Here is a 17679-nt window from a genome sequence, read left to right on the forward strand (position 1 = left end):
GGGCCGCCTGATCACCGCCAAAGTAAATTCAACTCCTAACAACAGCACCAGCAAAAGCATCCACAAGGCTGTTGGTCAGTTTCTGTTCTGGTGCAGACCGTGTTCCTTCGACATGTTCCACATTCCACAGTAACTATCTTAGTGATCCAGTAATCAAAAACACTTTCTCCTGGACCTACTCTTGTGACGCACATTTTTCTGCCCTATTATTTTTTTTCTGTACTCGCTAGATCGTGGCACCGTGAGAAATCCAGGGACGACAGACTTTGAGATACTGCTCTTTAACTGTGACTCCACGATCAATATTGTTGGATATGCCCTACGACAGGCTAGGGATAGAAGTAACCTGTCGTAGAAACCAGAAGCATGAGTCGGCCATTCGGCCCTTCGAGTCTGCTCCACCATTGGTTTTCATCATGGCTGATCATTGAATTCAAGACACTCATCCCCCCTTCCCTAAATACCCCTTGATCCCATTAGAACCGAGAGCTTTTTTAATTTCTTCCTGAAATCAGACATTTTGGCCTCAACTACATTCTGTGGTAGTGCATTCCATACATTCACCACGCTCTGGATGAATAAATTTCTCCTCACCTCAGTTCTAAAACGATTATCACTTATAATCGAACAATGACTTTTAGTTCTGGATCCCCCACCATTGGGGACACGCTTTCTGAATCTACATTCTCTAAACCTGTTCGGAATTTATAGGTTTCTATAAGATTAAACATCACTCTTTTAAACTCCAGTGAATATAATCCTGACCGACTCAGTCTCTGCTCATGTGCAGACCTGCCTTCCCAGGAATCAACCTGGTAAACCTCCGCTGTACTCCCTCTATACCAAACACATCCTTCCTCAGATAAGGACACCAAAACTGCACTCAATACTCCAGGTGTGGCCTCACCAAAGCTTTGTACAATTGTAGCAAAACATTCCTGTCCCGATACTCAAGTCCTCCCGCCATGATGGCCAATACCCCATTTGTCTTCCTTACCGCCTGCTGTACCTGCGTGCTTACCTTCAGCGATGGATGCACAAGGGCACCAAAGTCTCACTATGCATCCTCCTCGCTCAATTTGCACACTTTCAAGGAATAATCCGTCTTCCCATTATTGCAAACAAAAGTAGATAACCTCATACTTATCCAAATGATGCTGCATCTGCAATGGATATGCACACACACTGAGCCTGCACAAATTACGCTGAAGCATTTTTGCATCCGACTCAATGTTAATTCTCATACCCATATTTGCATCATCTGCAAATTTGGTGATGATATATGCAGTTCCCTCTTCCAAATAATTAATAATAGGGTGGTGAGTGTCTGGAACAAGCTTCCAGGAGTAATAGTAGAGACAGGTAAAATTTTGTCTTTTAAAAAGCGTTTAGAGAGTTACATGGGTAATATTGCTACAGAGGGATATGATCCAAATCCGGGCAATTGGGAATAGCTTAGTGGTTAAAAATACGGTGGCATGGACAGGTTGGGCCGAAGAGCCTATTTCCACGCTGTAAGCCTCTATGACTCTTTGATTCTAATTAATGTGAACATTTGGGTTCCTATCACAGATCCCTTAGAAACCCCATTTGTCACTGACAACCAATCAGAAAAGACCTAATTATGCCTACTATCTGCTCCCTATCTGTTTACCAACTTTCGATCCATCTCAAGACATTAACTACAATCCCATGTGCTTTAACGTTTCAAAGTTGTCTGTCATGTGAGACCTTCTCGAAAGCCTTCTGAAAGTCTTCATAAACCACATCCGTTCGATCAACTCTACCAGTTACTAGTTACATTAAAGTATGTGATGAGATTTCTGATGAATATCTGTGCTCCAGGAGAATGGCCAGTACACTTAACATATGCTAAAACATTGAATGTATTCAAGAGGCGGCTGCATATAGCAGTTGGGGCGAATAGGATCAACAGCTATGGGGAAAAAGGAGGATTAGGCTATTAAGTTGGATGATCAGCCATGATCGTAATGAATGGCAGAGCAGGCTCGAAGGGCCAATTGGCATCCTCCTACTCCTATCTTCTATGTTTCTATGTTTCTATAGGCTGGTACACTATGAATGTTTCGATGAGATATGGGAGTGGTTGGGGGGGTGGGGGGGGGGCGGGGGCGGAGAGGATTGAATTGCATGATCAGCCAGGATCATAACGATTGATAAAGCAGTCTCATAGGACGTAAGTGCCTCTTCGGCTCCTATTTTCATTGTTTCATTACTGAGGCTCCTTAAGAACATAAGAAATACGAGCCGGTGTAGGCCATCTCACGCCTTCTCGAGTGGTCCCTCAAGACTTCTCTGCCATTCAATAAAATCATAGCTGATCTTTTCGTGGACTCCGCTCCACGTACACGCCCGCTCAATATAACCTTTAATTCCTTTACTGTTCAAATATTTATTTATCCTTGCCTTAAAAAGAGGTAGCCTCAACTGCTTCACTGGGCAGGGAATTCCACAGATTCACAACCCTTTGTGTGAAGAAGTTCCTCCTCAATTCAGTCTTAGATCTGTTCCCCCTTATTTTGAGGCTATGTTCCAGTTTCACCCGCAAGTGGAAACAACTTCCCTGCTTCTATCTTATTTATTCCCTTCATAATCTTATGTTTCTATAAGATCTCCCCTCATTCTTCTGAATTCCATTGAATATAGCCCCAGTCTACTCAGTCTCTCCTCATAAGCCAACCCGTTCAACACCGGAATCAACCTAGTGAATCTCCTTTGCAACCCCTCCCGTGTCAATATATCCTTTCGCAAGTAAGGAGGACAAAATTGTACACAGGACTCCAGATGTGGCCGCACCAGCAGCTTATACAACTGCAACATAACCTCGCTGTTTTTAAACTCCATCCCTGTAGCAATGAAGGACAAAAAGGCGGCGGCTAAGAGGGGATCTTATTGAAACATATAAGATGATTAGAGGTTTAGATAGGGTGGATAGTGATAGCCTTTTTCCTCTGATGGAGAAATCCAGCACGAGGGGGCATGGCTTTAAATTGAGGGGGGGTAGTTATAGAACCGATGTCAGGGGTAGGTTCTTTACCCAGAGGGTGGTGAGGGATTGGAATGCCCTGCCAGCATCAGTAGTAAATGCGCCTAGTTTGGGGGCGTTTAAGAGATCCGGAGATAGGTTCATGGACGAAAAGAAATTGGTTTAGGTTGGAGGGTCACAGTTTTTTTTTTAACTGGTCGGTGCAACATCGTGGGCCGAAGGGCCTGTTCTGCGCTGTAATGTTCTATGTTCTATGTTCTAAAATTCCATTTGCATGCTTAATTACCTGCTGCACCTGCAAAACAACTCTCTGTGATTCTTGCACAAGGACACCCAGGTCCCTCTGCACAGCAGCATGCTGCAATTTTTTACCATTGAAATAACAGTCCATCCAGTTTGCTGTTATTCTTACCAAATTAGATGACCTCACATTTACCAACATTATACTCCATCTGCCAGACCGTCGCCCACTCACTGAGACTATCTATATCCCTTTGCAGACTTTCAGCGCACTCTGCACACTATGCTCTCCCCTCAACTTAGTGTCGTCTGCAAATTTTGACACACCACACTTGGTTCCCAACTCCAAATCATCTCGGTAAGTCGTAAACAATTGCGGTCTCAGCACTGATCCCTGAGACACAGCACTAGTCACTGATCGCCAACGAGAAAAACACCCATTTACCCCCAATTATTGCTTTCTGTTATTTAACCAATCCTATATCCATGCTAATACATTACCCGGAACACCGTGCATCTTTATCTTATGCAGCAGCTTTTGGTGCAGCACCTTGTCAAATGCCTCTGGAAATCCAGATACATCACATCCACAGGTTCCCTATTGTCCACTGCGCATGTAATGCTCTCAAAGAATTCCACCAAATTAGTCAAACATGACCTGCCCATCATGAACCCATGCTGCGTCTTGCCAATGGGACAATTTATGTCCAGATGCTTCTTCCTTGATGATAGATTCAAGCATTTCCCCTACTACAGAAGTTAAGCTAACCGGCCTATAGTTACCTGCCTTTTGTCTACCTCCTTGTTTAAACAGTGGTGTCACATTTGCTGTTTTCCAATCTGCGGGAAGCACCCCGGAGTCCAGCGAATTTTGATAAATTACCACTATTGCATTTGCTATTTCGCCCGCCATCTCTTTTAGTACCCTGGGATGCATTCCATCAGGGCCAGGAGACTTGTCTACCTTTAGCCCCACTAGCTTGCCAAACACTACCTCTGTCGTGATAACGATAGTTTCTAGGTCCTGACCTGCCATAGCCTTCTTGTCATCAATTGTTGTCATGTTATTTGTGTCTTCCACTGTGAAAACCGACACAAAATGAGGAAGTGGAGGGATGGTTTGATAAGTTTGCCGACGACACGAAGGTTGGTGGGGTTGTGGATAGTCTGGAGGGATGTCAGAGGTTACAGAGGGACATAGATAGGATGCAAGACTGGGCGGAGAAGTGGCAGATGGACTTCAACCCAGATAAATGCGTAGTGGTCCATTTTGGCAGGTCAAATGCGATGAAGGAGTACAATGTAAAGGGAAAGACTCTTAGTACGGTAGCGGGTCAGAAGGACCTTGGGGTCCGGGTCCATAGGACTCTAAAATCAGTCCCGCAGGTGGAGGAGGTGGTTAAGAAAGCGTATGGTGTGCTGGCCTTTATCAATCGAGGGATTGAGTTTCGGAGTCCGGGGATAATGATGCAGCTGCATAAGATCCTCGTCAGACCCCACTTGGAGTACTGTGCTCAGTTCTGGTCGCCTCATTACAGGAAGGATGTGGAAAAGATTGAAAGGGTGCAGAGGAGATTAACAAGGATGTTTCCTGGATTGAGTGGCATGCCTTATGAGGATAGGCTGAGGGAGCTCGGTATTTTCTCCTTGGAGAGACGAAGGATGAGAGGAGACCTAATAGAGGTATATAAGATGTTGAGAGGCATAGATCGGGTGGACTCTCAGAGGCTTTTTCCCAGGGCGGAAATGGCTGCTACGAGAGGACACAGGTTTAAGGGGCTGGGGGTTAGGTACAGGGGAAATGTTAGGGGGAAGGTTTTCACACAGAGGGTGGTGGGTGAGTGGAATCGGCTGCCGTCAGTGGTGGTGGAGGCAAACTCAATAGGGTCTTTTAAGAGACTCCTGGATGAGTACATGGGACTTAATAGGATGGAGGGTTCTCGGTATGCCTGACAGGTAGGGATATGTTCGGCACAACTTGTGGGGCCGAACGGCCTGTTTTGTGCTGTAGTTTTCTATGTTTCGATGTTTCTATGTAAAATACCTATTCAATGCCTCAGCCATTTTCTCATTTCCAGTTATTACATCCCCCTTCTCATCCTCTAAAGGACCAATGTTTACTTTAGCCACTCTTTTTCCTTTTATATATTTGTGGAAACTTTTGCTGTCTGTTTTTATATTCTGAGCCAGTTTGCTCTCATAAATCATCTTAGTTTTCTTTATACCTATTTTCGTGGCTTTCTGGTGACCTTTAAAGATTTCCCAATCCTCTAGTTTCCCACTCACCTTTGCCATTTTGTATGCATTTTCTTTTAATTTGATACCCTCCTTTGTTTCCTTAGGAATCCATGGCTGATGATCTTTTTCTACAGTCCTTGCTTATCATTGGTATATATCCTTCAACAATGTTTGCTATTTCCATGCAGCCGCATGGCGTCAGGAAAAACATGGCCAACCAAACCAACGGCAGATAACCTGTCTGAGCTAATGAATCGACACTGGGCCATTTTGAACTTGGCTTGAATGTAACAATGACAAGATAAAGGGCGTACGATGTGCAGTGGCACAAAAAAGACTGTACCGTCTACAATGGCTTTAAAACTTACATCTTAGCAGCATCTGTGGTAGAGAAAGAGGGTAATGTTTCAAGCTGTATGATACATATTCACAACTACATAGAGGTAATGGCATGAAAGCACCATGTTGCAGATTCTGGAAAGCTGAAATGAAAAGAAAATAATTAGCACTTTTTAAAAAACTGCAGCAGGTCTGTCAGCATCTGTCGAGATAGAATCAGTTTTAAAGTTTCGAGTGCGTCACGTTCTTCCTGAAGTGGAAATGCTAAGCGTTGGATGCTATTTAAATATGAATTGGAGGTGGAGCAAAACAAATTGTAAGCGATAGGTTGAATGGGGGAAGAGATTCACTGACAGAGATATTATGGAACACAGGATAACGTGGTTGGTAATTATAGTACAGAGGGTGAAAACATTGTGAAAGTGTGTGTTCGAAGAACAACGTGAAGATCAGCGCCGTCTGAAAGCAAAATATAAGAACAAGGTGCAGCCTGAAACTGGGGGCACGGAACTCAATGAAGGACAGAGTTCAGGGGCCGAAGTAAGTGAACTCACTGTTGTGTCCAAAAGTCTGTACAGTGTCGAATCAGAAGATGAGGCGTTTTACCTTCAGCAAGCGTCGTGTTTCACTGGAGCATTGTCACAGACAATTATTTGATTTGGAAAACAATTGAAAGATCAAGGTCATGTTTGTGGACTTATTGAAGGCTTCTGCAAAGTATTCACCAAGTCAACACCCTCCAGTGTAACTGAAGCCTTTTTTGCGATTAGCGAATGCAAGAAAGTACAGGGCGGCACGGTAGCACAGTGGTTAGCACTGCTGCTTCACAGCTCCAGGGTCCCGGGTTCGATTCCCGGCTCGGGTCACTGTCTGTGTGGAGTTTGCACATTCTCCTCGTGTCTGCGTGGGTTTCCTCCGGGTGCTCCGGTTTCCTCCCACAGTCCAAAGATGTGCGGGTTAGGTTGATTGGCCAGGTTAAAAATTGCCCCTTAGAGTCCTGGGATGCGTAGGTTAGAGGGATTAGCGGGTAAATATGTGGGGGTAGGGCCTGGGTGGGATTGTGGTCGGTGCAGACTCGATGGGCTGAATGGCCTCCTTCTGCACTGTAGGGTTTCTATGATTTCTACATTGAAATAGCATGAAAATGATTGCTTCACCGAGAAGGGATGTTGGAAACTTGGCCTTTGAGGAGGAAAGAGGGCCGAGTCAACGGTTACACCACCTGCTGTTGAATGGAAAGGCTCCAGGTGAATGAAATCAGGGGTTGTGGCGATAGCGGATTTCTTTTTCTCGACATAAGAATCCACTGATGGCCATGAAACCATCATCGATTGTCGGAAATAAATCCATCTGGTTCACTAATATCCTTTGGGGAAGGAAGTCTGCCGTCCTTACCTAATCTGGCCTACATGTGACTCCAGAGGAACAGCAATGTGGTTGATTTTCAATGATGGCTGCTCAGCGAAGCTCATGTCTCACAAATAAACAAAATAAAAAGCAGTATTATGTTTTGTTCAAGAGGGAGTTGGCACTTGGCCCTTGCGGGCAAATGGATAAAGGGATATGGAGGGAAAGCGGGAGTGGGACACTGAAATTGCTTGATCAACCATGATCATATTAAATGATGGTGCAGCCTACTCCTGCACCTTCTTTCTGTGCTTCTGTGTTTCTATGACCTGTGCTGTCACAGAGGGAATGGTTTCTCAGAGCTGAGAAGTTGAAGGGCTGGGTGGGGTTCATGTTGGCATGACAGTCGATTTGGCAAAAATCGTGGAGGGGACCCTTGCAATCTGGGTTCTCGTGGGCTGAATAGTGAGTTCAAATTAAAGCCTAGCGTTTATGTGAAAAAAAAAGGCATGGATGAGGGCAGACTTGAAGGAAATGTTGGTTGAGCCTCTGAGGGTCGGGGGCGGGACGGAATGGGTTCGTGCGCGGCTGTAAACATTCGACCTAAGGAAAAAAAGGTAACGGATCAATGAATAATGGCGCTTCTTATATAATGTGGAATATACTCTTGAAAGGATCTTGAAGTACAATAACAAAATATTGCTGCATAATGCCACTGCTAATGGAACAGGCCGAGTCCAAAAGGAGAAACTGCCTCTGGCAGTTAGTGAGAAAAGCAACATAACTGAATATTGTTTTGTATTCTTACTATTAGCAACGATAGGTACACCTCCAGGTGGAAAATACTTTCCACCTTTACTCTGAGGATATCTCTCCTTCATTATGGTACGTGGTTTTGCAATGTGATCAGTCTTTTAAGTTAAAGTTGGTCTGGTGGCTCAATTTTCGAATCAAACTTTGAGATGTGTGCTGTTCAGCCGCAACAGAGTTTAATTCAATATCAATATTTTAAACCATGACCTGGAATTTCCCTCAATCCCCCATTTCCATCGCCCAACCCCGGCTAGTTGCACCGTGTAGAAAAACAAAATATTCCGATGGTATCTCCATTCAGAAGAAATGGGAGGTTCCAACCCTCTTGAAGTTACAACACTGAACTACAAAGTGTAACCCGTCAATATTATGATGGTATACGAATTAGGATTGGCATTTTCGGGCCGAAAGCTAACCATAGCTTACATAGACAAACTTAAGCGCCTGTCTGCTGAGAAATGGGAAGTTAAAGACTTGACTTGATCTGATTTCGAGTAATGGCAGCTGCAATACACAAAGCTCAGTAAAGTATATGATGAACTGCCCAGCTCTTAATATTTAGCTTCTCTGCTTGTCTGGCAGCATTATGACATCTTCTTTGGTTGTAAGACAAACTCCAGACCTACCAACTGTCTCGGCCATTTAAGGCGATGTAGTTATTGATCCTTTCTGTTTCAACCCGGTAGAGGCAACGTATTAATAATTTTCAGCGTTAAATGCTGAATGCATTCAGAACGCCAAGTAGCCAAACTTTGTGATAATGTTTGTGAAAGTTACTTGGACTTCTAATTCCTGTTTGATCTGGGGAGAGCTTTGAGCACTAATAACGGTCATCAATTCTTAAATTACTTTTAATTGGCATGAGCTCTCGAAGTGGGGATAAAGCTGCTGAACTAACTTTTCACCAATTGAAATGGTATTGCAAGACATAATCAAATATCATCAAAGTACATCCTGAGTCAAGAATATACAAATAAGGATTCCAGAAATCTTAACTTTTCTCCTTCACTCCAATGGTGGCAGCTCTCCTGAAAACGGTTCTATCACCATAGTGAATAGAAAGGCTTCGACTGTTCTCTTAACATGCAGAATATAATTGTGTACATTTCGCGTCATGACGACTGAGGAAGAATATGTTGGCCTTGGATGAATTCCTGTGAATGTTAACAGGATTTTAAGAGTGAAATTATGAGGACAAATTGAACAACGTCTGCTTCCAAACGATAGAAAATGGCCGTTTAAATCACGATTTACTTCTGGCTCTGAGGATTTTGAAAACAAATGATACTGTGGATAGAATTAACCTGTTCTCTGCATGGGGGAACCTTGGACAAGATTAAACCAGCATTTGAAATAGAATCAAGCCATTCGGAATTGAAGAAATAAATTCGTACTTTAGTCACTGAAGTACTTTAGAAAAAAAAGCATACATATTTTGAAAATTTAAGATGGACAGTTTTTTTTTGAACAATGATCACAGCGCGATAGTGTCTAAGTAATTTTTTAGATCTAGGATAAATCAGGTCAGCTACGGCTCATGCAACGGTCACATAACTCAGCATTGAGATGGTTAAGAAATCTCAGAAACCTCTGAAACCTCAGAAATAGCAGAGGATGATGCCAAAATCAGAGAAAGTCTCTGATTAAAATCAACACCTCGCCACTCCTGATCTCTATTATCCGGGTTAGTGCTCAGCTTCACCTCAGTCCTGATATTAACATTAACATTTATTGAATCTGATATGAGAAATTCCAACAGCGATGCAGCCTCAGACAGTGTGGAGGAAAATGTCGAGATATGAACATAATTCGAGATGCCGGTGCAGGAGCCAGACTCAAATTCGCAAGTGGTAACCCTAAAACCATCAGCAGTTGCTAATGTGGAGCTTTGCTGAATCATTGAATGTTAGAAACCAGAACAAAAACACTGAAGCTGTGAGATTAAAATAAGTAGATTGATGAAGAAAATCGTTCAATAATACACCGCTTATATTCCTGTTAATAATTCGATGTTACATGATTTCATTTAACAAATTAATAAATTGACACTTTAAGATCAGTCAGTAATGTTTTAGTATTTGAGTAACTGAAATAACTGACGTATTTGTGTAAATGTGGTACTGGCAATGCTAATAAGCAATAGATCTACTTTTATCGTGTAATCATAAGGACTTAATTCATTAAAAGGGACATTGTCAGTAACACAACATAATTACTTTTACACTGTAATAACATGAGGCATTCACATACTGCCACATATAATAATTGTCTTCAATCTGCAGTAAAAGTATGATACTTCACCAACAATAGGGCAATGGCACGACATTAACACTGCAACAATGGTGTGATTAATCGCCACCGTTAAGTGTCATAGACACAATATATCTATGTTAACACTGTAATAACGGTTGGACAATTCACCAGAATCAATCACACAATATATCTATATTAACATTGCAATAACGGTGCGATAATGGACCCTCAGTGACAGTATCAATCGCGCAGTATAACGATGTTTACATTGCAATAGCAATATGGCATTAAGCTGTGTAAGAGTGTCAAAAGCACAACATCACTTAAATTTCACCGAGATAACAATGTTATTATCAAACCACAGAAAAACAGTTCATCAGGTAGTATAGTCATATTTGCAAAATTGTATTCTAGTTGTTCAGGGAATAAGTTGTACATTTAAAGGATGAACTGTTGTTGCTCAAGGGACATAGTATACCGTTAAAGGTAAAATTTAAAAGTTTATATGAGCAAGCCATGGTGGTGAAGAGTTTCAAATGAAAATGTTAATGCAAAGAAAATATACCATTAATAGGAATAAACAGTATCGTCATAATGCAGAACAGATATGTTTGAAACCTGTAACATCATTATGTAAAAAAGGACAAATTGTGTTGCCTCAAAGGGCAAAGGTCCCCCTTTAAAAAAAGTCACTTTAACGTGGTGAAAGCATAGTACAGTGCAGAAGCGCTACTTGTAAATGTTTCAAGTGATCTACCTAAACAGCCATTTTAGAGCTCATAGGTATTGTAATGCATTATCTGGAAATCCGATAGCTGCGAGGAAAGGATAGTAAACGGCAAACACCAGGCCACTTGGTATTCTATGCATTTCTGTCAGAAACTCTGAGCTTCTTCGATATTATATGAGCAGATTGCCACGTTTACACCGAATGTCGTGCGGCACGGTAGCACAGTGGTTAGCACTGCTGCTTCGCAGTTCCAGTGGACCTGGGTTCAATTCCCGGATTGGGTCACTGTCTGTGTGGAGTTTCTGCATGGGTTTTCTCCAGGTGCTCCGGTTTCCTCCAACAGTCCAAAGATATGCGGGTTAGGTTGATTGCCCCTTAGTGTCCTGAGATGCGTGGATTAGTGGGTGGGATACGAAAGTAGGGCCTGGGTGGGATTGTGGTCGGTGCAGACTCGATGGGCCGAATGGCCTCTTTTTGTAATATCGGGTTTCTACGATTCTACGAATGTTAGGCTCCAGGAGGATTAACAAATCGTTCGATTTTTTCACATTAATTATGATAATTGGAACAAACAGATTAATGAGGCTGCCGCCAGGCACACATATATATATACTGATAGTTAGGAGTGTTTCTCAGTTGACCTGGCACGGTTCCGTGTGCAACACTCAGATTTCAATTATATGCCTTCATGAAAATTAATTGTAATCTTAATAGGAGCCTGCAATATTTAAAGAAACATTTATACCTAAGAGGATTATTAATCAATGTGTTTAAAATTTCATTTGCATCAGTTACTTTTGATGATGAATATCTGTTGGATGTGGCATTGCAAGTTTCACAGGAGCCGCAGTGATCAGGTTGGTGAGTTTTGGAAATTGAATGAGCGGTTTGTGGGAATGTTTCACCTCACTGTCGATCCAGTTAACAGCAATCGGTATTTTCGTTGTCTGAAGATGCCGCTCATGTTACACTTAATCATGACCTTTTGTCAGAGAAACTTGTTTTTGATGAAGGAAACCTCAGGCGATGAGGGGTAAGAAACTATTTGACTGGTGGTCTGGTGGATTGGATTCGAGCAGTTTTCTCCGTGGCCCGAGTTTGATTCCGGATCAGATTAAGCAGATGTTATTTGCTATCCACCAACCTGTTAAACGAACCGGAATTTGTCCCAGAAGTAACAGAGTTCTGCCACAATCAGTGTATTGAGAGATCTTGTTTTACACCAGAGCTGAAAATGTCGCATGGTTCAATAGGTCGAGAAAAATAGAGACAGAAAGAGTGGGACAGTGATAGGCCTTAAAGCGATAAAACTGTTGTTTCAAGGTAACATCTGGGTGGTAATGAGCCTCATTTTACTGTTTACATTGACATAAATATCTCCCAGAACTGGGTCCAAATCGCGGGCTAAGTGACATCAAAATTCCTCCCTAAATGTACTCAGTCCAACGAGTCACAGGAGATGAACACATGGTAAGAAGCTTAAAGAAAGTTTGAATCACTCGGGTATTGCGCAAATACTGCTCGGAGGTTCAGTGAGCGGCATATAACTTCCCTGCGTTTTCCTGAGCCTGTGCTCAGAGTATTGAGGTGGAGGGGAAGGGGAGGGGGGGAAAGGGGTGAGGGTGTGGGAGTGGTGGGGGTGGGGGGGATGGATGGGGGAGGGGGAGGGGAGGGAGAGGGGGGTGGGAGAGGGGGAGGAGGGGGGAGGGAGGGGGTGACCCCAGTTGTGTCCCAGGGATGGACAGTGATCCGCTGATTGAAGCTGCAGTTGTCGCTTTCCACTGGAAGTCTGTGACTGGAGGCTGTGGGATTAAATCCTGCTGCTTGTCTCTGTTCCTCCGACCAAAATACAGCATGGCAAACATTAGCTGCTTTCAACAAATCAACGGATGTTTGTCGAACTGACCAAAAAGACATATTTTTTGAACAGCCTTGGGATTGCATCCCAGCCTCCTTACTGACTGGACACAAAAAACAGCGCCTTTAACCACTGAATCACAGTACCACTAAGCACCACAATGCAAATATTGCTCTGAGTGACATTGGCACTGAGTTAGAATATAACAAATAGGATCAGGAATTCAAATTTTTGCCCTGAAATTCTTCGTATGTGTTGTCATGGACTTGCTTCCCTCCTGTTTAAAGTAAGATTAACACTGTCTCACCCCACAGGCGCTCAGAACATTGTTTCGTTCAATGAGGAATTCCTTTTCACTGTAACAGTTCACACAGCGGCAAGAAAGAATTGTGCCATGGCCGGCTATCAAACGACAGTAAAAGCGCTGAATCCTAACCACTGCACCACCAGGGAAGCAAACCGTGACCTTACCAATTATTTGAGGATCAGCCGTTCATTCATCGCCTTCCTTGTGGTCCCTTGCACAACAAGTTTACGAGTCAAAATGCTCTGTTATCCACAGTCACACACTGTTCCCAGTCTTGTGCACGTCGTTAAGTTTTGCAATTATTTACATTTTCGCATTGGCTTCCAGTGTGACGAGTGCAGGGCTGTGATAATTTAATATTGTTCAGTAGATTTACAAGAAGGTTCATCAAAGGTGAATGCAAACACTGCTCTTTAAATGCAGCGGACTGCAGTAAACATTAATGCAGCAGAGTGCATCATTATTCGTTTTGACAGAGGGAACGTAAATATAAAATGCTGTGGATGATTGACGGGATTGTGGAATGGGATGGATTTGTCTCCCTGCAGTTGAAACTGACACCAGCATCACTCGTGTTTTCGATCAGGAATTAATTCCAGCTCCACTTAATCCACGTGCTGGAGCAAATCTTCATTCCCTGACCAGGGATCGAACACAGGCCGCAGTGGTGAAAGCACCGAATCCTAACCACTAAACCACCAGGCAAACTACCAGCGGCAGTTAAAGCTAATTTGGCGCTTTGTTTCTATTTCAGCCTCTTCTTTTGTATGTCAGGCACAAGTCTGTCTGACAAGAATTTCTTGATAAAAACAAATTTACTGCGGATGCTGGAATCTGAAACAAGAACAGAAATTGCCTGAAATTCTCAGCAGGTCTGACAGCATCCGTTGAGAGAGAATAGGGCCAATGTTTCAAAGTCTGGATGACCCTTCATCAGAGTTGAAGGCAAAGAAATTTGGACGAGATTTATATTGTCCGGGTGAGGGAGATGGGTGTGGGGTGGGTGACGAAGGTGTCCCAGGTAAAATTTAAGGGTAATTAGAGGTGATCATCGCTGAGAAGGGTGCTAATAGCTGTCCATTGAGATAGCGGAATGTCGAAATGGAAGGAGGAAGGGCGACCGAGGGGATGTAACAGATGGTCTGATTAGGGTGGAGGGAGAGAGGGAACAAGGTGGAAAGAGAGATTTTAAGCAAACAATGCAAGAAATGGAAATTAAAAAAAATAAAAATACATAAAAGGACATGTAAAATAATAAAAAATAATAAATAAGGTTAAATTACATCATAGAACATAGAACACAGAAAGCCACAGCACAAACAGGCCCTTCGGCCCACAAGTTGCGCCGATCACATCCCCACCTCTAGGCCTATCTATAGCCCTCAATCCCATTAAATCCCATGTACTCATCCAGAAGTCTCTTAAAAGACCCCAACGAGTTTGCCTCCACCACCACCGACGTCAGCCGATTCCACTCACCCACCACCCTCTGAGTGAAAAACTTACCCCTGACATCTCCTCTGTACCTACCCCCCAGCACCTTAAACCTGTGTCCTCTCGTAGCAACCATTTCAGCCCTTGGAAATAGCCTCTGAGAGTCTACCCTATCCAGACCTCTCAACATCTTGTAAACCTCTATCAGGTCACCTCTCATCCTTCGTCTCTCCAGGGAGAAGAGACCAAGCTCCCTCAACCTATCCTCATAAGGCATGCCCCCCAATCCAGGCAACATCCTTGTAAATCTTCTCTGCACCCTTTCAATGGCTTCAACATCTTTCCTGTAATGAGGTGACCAGAACTGCGCGCAGTACTCCAAGTGGGGTCTAACCAGGGTCCTATAAAGCTGCAGCATTATCTCCCGACTCCTAAACTCAATCCCTCGATTAATGAAGGCCAGTACGCCGTACGCCTTCTTGACCGCATCCTCCACCTGCGAGGCCGATTTAAGAGTCCTATGGACCCGGACCCCAAGGTCCTTCTGATCCTCTACACTGCTAAGAATGGTACCCTTCATATTATACTGCTGCTTCATCCCATTGGATCTGCCAAAATGGATCACCACACACTTATCCGGGTTGAAGTCCATCTGCCACTTCTCCGCCCAGTCTTGCATTCTATCTATGTCTCGCTGCAACTTCTGACATCCCTCCAAACTATCCACAACACCACCTACCTTGGTGTCGTCAGCAAACTTACCAACCCATCCCTCCACTTCCTCATCCAGGTCATTTATGAAAATGACAAACAGCAAGGGTCCCAGAACAGATCCCTGGGGCACTCCACTGGTCACTGACCTCCATGCAGAGAAAGACCCCTCCACAGCCACTCTCTGCCTTCTGCAGGCAAGCCAGTTCTGGATCCACAAGGCAACAGCCCCTTGGATCCCATGCCCTCTCACTTTCTCAAGAAGTCTTGCATGGGGGACCTTATCGAACGCCTTGCTGAAGTCCATATAGACCACATCCACCGCTCTTCCTTCGTCAATGTGTTTGGTCACATTTTCAAAGAACTCAACCAGGCTCGTAAGGCACGACCTGCCCTTGACAAAGCCGTGCTGACTACTTTTGATCATACTAAACTTCTCTAGATGATCATAAATCCTGTCTCTCAGGATCCTCTCCATCAACTTACCAACCACTGAGGTTAGACTCACCGGGTGGTAATTTCCCGGGCTGTCCCTGTTCCCTTTCTTGAATATAGGGACCACATCTGCAATCCTCCAATCCTCCGGAACCTCTCCCGTCTCCATCGACGATGCAAAGATCATCGCCAAAGGCTCCGCAATCTCCTCCCTCGCCTCCCACAGTAACCTGGGGTACATCCCATCCGGTCCCGGCGACTTACCAACCTTGATGCCATTCAATAGTTCCAACACATCCTCTTTCTTTATGTCCACATGCTCGATCCTTTCTGTCCACCGCAAACCAGCAGTACAACCACCCAGATCCCTTTCCACCGTGAATACCGAGGTAAAGTATTCATTAAGCAGCTCCGCCATTTCTAACGGTTCCGCACAAACTTTTCCCCCTTCACCTTTTAAGGGTCCTATGCCTTCACATCTCATCCTTTTACTCTTGACATATTTGTAGAAAGCCTTGGGATTCTCCTTAATCTCACCTGCCTTCTCATGACCCCTTCTCGCTCTCCTAATTTCCTTCTTAAGCTCCTTCCTACATCCCGTATACTCCTCTAAATCCTTAACACCTCCTAGCTCTCTGAACCTTCTGTACGCCTCTCTTTTCTTATTCACCAGGTTCATCACAACCTTCGTGCACCACGGTTCCCGTACCCTACCAACACCCCCGTCTCATCGGAACGTTGTCATGCAGAGCTCCAGACAAACATTCCTTGAAAATCCTCCACTTTCCTTCGGTACTTTTCCCCAAGAATGCCTCCTTCCAATTTACCCGTCTAATTTCCTCCCTGATGACACTGTATTTCCCTTTACTCCAGAGAAACACTTTCCTAGCCTGCCTGATCCTATCTCTTTCCAATGCTATCGTGAAGGAGATAGAATTATGATCGCTATCCCCAAGATGCTCACCCACCGAGAGATCCTCCACCTGTCCAGGTTCATTAGCCAGCACCAGATCAAGTACAGCCTCTCCTCTAGTAGGCTTATCCACATACTGTGTCAGGAAACTCTCCTGGACACATCTAACAAACTCCTCTCCATCCAAACCCCTAGCCCTCGGGATATTCCAATCTATGTTTGGGAAATAAAAAATAAATGTAAATGGGATGAAGATGTAGGAGAGGAGATGCTCTGATGTTGTTGAACTCAATGTTAAGTCTGGAGCGCAGTAAGTGCCGAATCAGGGAATCAGGAGATGTTTCCCCAGTTTGCATTGGAGTGCATAAGTAACTGACGGACTTGTGGAACCAGTTTGATTTGTTCTCCAGTAAATTGGATCTGCTTCACTTACAGAAGCTGCGGTGTTTCTGGAGTGTCGTGGTTATCGCGTTCGCCTCCCACGCGAAAAATCTCCGGTTCAAAAACAAGCAGAAACGTTTCGAATTGTTTTTTATGTCTAAATTATTCAGATTTCAGAATTATTCTCCTGTCTCACGGAACATTAATTGAACTGTTGAGTTATTGCAGCATTTCAGTCGGGAATTATTCGGTAACGAGAACAAAAGAAAGTTCTGTAATTGAGAGCAAGATAGGGTGGATTAACTGACTCAAGGAATCGTGGACAAGGGCAACATTGAGCTGGTGATGGTGGAGTCCGGGTGGCCGAGCAGTTCCCAATCAGTGCTTTCACCCGCAGGGCCCGGGGTTTATAACATTCGATAACGGAGCAGAGCATTTTGAATTTGTTCCGTTTGTGTGGCAATTGGATTTGAGCACAAGGAAAGAGATTACAATTATGATTAGTTTTTTACTGTAATCATTAAATAATGTATCATGATTGGATGAATATGTCTCAAGAGAAAGTGGCCTGAAATGAAGCAATGACTAAAGCGATGATGACCAACTTATTGCACATCTGTCGTATCAGCTTCACTGGAAGTCTCATGGTCAGGATTCAGTACGGTGGCCGGTT

The sequence above is a fragment of the Mustelus asterias genome, unplaced genomic scaffold (genome assembly GCF_964213995.1).
Source record: "Mustelus asterias unplaced genomic scaffold, sMusAst1.hap1.1 HAP1_SCAFFOLD_1327, whole genome shotgun sequence".
NCBI classification, from domain to species: Eukaryota; Metazoa; Chordata; class Chondrichthyes; order Carcharhiniformes; family Triakidae; genus Mustelus; species Mustelus asterias.